At 55.2% G+C, this 2,229-nt stretch overlaps 1 long non-coding RNA gene across 1 annotated transcript in view; it reads right to left on the bottom strand.

The window, feature by feature from the left end:
• LOC103906282 overlaps positions 1-1,246 on the bottom strand; it is a 2,559-nt gene extending 1,313 nt beyond the window's left edge. Inside the window, exon 1 of the long non-coding RNA XR_657993.2 lies at positions 1,061-1,246. This is a non-coding gene — a long non-coding RNA (uncharacterized LOC103906282). The remainder of the gene's footprint in view (positions 1-1,060) is intronic.
• Positions 1,247-2,229: the final 983 nt, after the last annotated feature.

Genomic DNA, 2,229 nt, shown 5'->3' with positions numbered 1-2,229 from the left:
TGTCAGATGGACTGACCTTGGGGCTGTGGGAGGGAGATTTGGGTAAGCGCAGCAGTTTCCACCAACAGTGAACCAAGCTGGTTGCTCTCTAGGTTTGTTTCTATCACTCTCTGTTTCTCTGTCATGATACTCACTGGGAAATCAGAGCAACTTGTGACCTTCAGTCAGCAGTGAGGCTTGGGCTCGTGGTGTTTCCAAGAGCAGCTGTGCCTGACTTTCAAATGACTTTGAGGTGTGAATTGCAACCAGCAGCAGGCTCTTATATTTCTGGTGCACCAGGGCAGCACTTAACCCCTTGCACTGTCACTGTTATTTCTTTTTTTATTTGGCTAGAAAAAGAGTCTCCAGGCTCGTGAGCACTTTGTTGCAGACCTTGGAAAGGCGGCAGGGGATAAACTCCAAGCAAGGGGTGGAGGTGAAACCTAGCCAGGATTTCTGGTGAAAAGCTCCTTTTTCCAAGCTCATTTCACCCAGCCCAGGAGGGTTGCTGGAGGCTCCTGTGTTGGAGGGATCATCCCCAAAGGGAGGAATGACGGAGGGACCTACACGCTCTGGCTCTGTGATGATGGCAGACCCCATCCTTGCCCATGGGGACACCTGCTTTGGGGTGTCCCATGAAAGGAGGGGGGGGGGTGGGGCCCAGGTCTGTCCCTGTGCTGGCAGGGTGCCTTGAGGGACTGCCAGTGCCACTGCCACCTCCTCCCTGAGGTCCTCAGGCTGCCCAATGGCTTAGCCTCCCTGGGGGGCACTCTGGGCTCCAGGGACCCTCAACAGGTACCCTAAGCCCCAAGGGTTAAAAAAGGTGCTGAAAGAATAAAATAAAATGGAAGCAAGAGCCTGAAGGGGGGGAGCAGGGCATGCACCCCCCTGGGGGGGAGCAGTCTGGAGCTTGCGCTGCTCTGGGGGCACCTTTCCTCCTTTTTTCTCCCCCCTCCCCTTTTGCTTTCACTCCCAACAACAATAATTTGGCTATAATGCAGAGGGGGGTTTTGTGCCCCTCCGACCAGGGTGGGAGCAGGTGGCTTCTCCCCTCCTTTTCAGCCCCCCACAAGCTACTCACAGCAGCAGAGAGTGGATGTTCGGGTGGCTTGGAGGTGATCTGTGCCCGGGGGACCCGTGGGGTCCGCAGCACGGTGGCCAGCAGCCGGGAGCCCCGCTGAAAGCTCCCAGCATGGCGGTGGCAGGGCGGGCGAGCGGCTCTTCTTACTGCAGCTGGGCTGCAGCTGCCCAGCCTGTCACTGCTGCCACCGCCCCCCCGCTGCCACCCCTCGGCACGGGGCCTGCTGCTCTCCCAAGGGCACGGCAGCAGAAAACCCTTAAATGCCAAGATTTTCCCAAATTGCTCACTATTTAATTTTTTTTTCCTTCCTTTAAGTGTGGTTTTTTTTTTTTTTTTCCTCAGCAGCACCCAACTCCCCACGCCTCTGAGGTCAAAAACCGTGTCCCCAGCCAGCAAGGTGGGAGCTCTCTGCGATGCTCTGCTGGAGAGCAGACCTATTCTTCTCTCAGGCTTTTTAAAACTTACAACACTCAAAACACAGTGTACTTTTTTTTTTAAGCTGTTGCAGATGTGATGCCTGATCTTCTCTGTCTGATTGCAATGAGCAGGACCTGGCTCGTCCCATCCGTGGCGATGGCTTCTCCGTGTTCCTTTGCGGCTGTTTGCATAGGCTCAGAACCGTGTATGCCCAGGCTCCTCCTTACGTGGCGTTGTCTGTCCAGCAAGCCTGTCAGCTGCAGACTGAGGTGCCGGCAGGTCTGTTGCCGGTGTTTGATCAAGTTGGGCTGGAGTTTGCAAAAGCAACTTCCAACTTGCCCCGACCTGAGAGCAGAAGTGGCCGAAAGCCTTGAGCCTGGGTCTCGTTCCTCCGATGTGTGGATGCTTGTCAGTGGGAGAAATAGTGCCCTTTCAACTTCAACATGTGCCTGCTTTGCTGAATAACCCAGCCTTGTCCTACTCTGCCTTAAAAACAGCTCTGCGGAAAGCTCGCCAGGATTTGTACGGACCAGCTCAGAGTTCTTCCCGGAGTTGGGGAATGCCGTGTTCCTCTCTCTGACTCTCCTTGCAGCTCCTGGGGCTTCATGGTCGCAGCAGGCTCTTCTGCGGGATGAAATTGGGTCCTGTCTTTTAGAAGGAGGTCAGAGCGCTTTTCCCAGAACAACTGTCTCGGGAAGGTGCAGGTTTTTACCTTCACAATGGCACGATGGGCTGCACGGACCGTGACTGGT

This window comes from Aptenodytes forsteri, unplaced genomic scaffold (genome assembly GCF_000699145.1).
Source record: "Aptenodytes forsteri isolate BGI_AS27 unplaced genomic scaffold, ASM69914v1 Scaffold329, whole genome shotgun sequence".
Classification (NCBI taxonomy): domain Eukaryota; kingdom Metazoa; phylum Chordata; class Aves; order Sphenisciformes; family Spheniscidae; genus Aptenodytes; species Aptenodytes forsteri.
The sequence above is the reverse complement of the archived record's forward strand: the minus strand, read 5'-3'. Positions and strand labels throughout refer to the sequence as shown.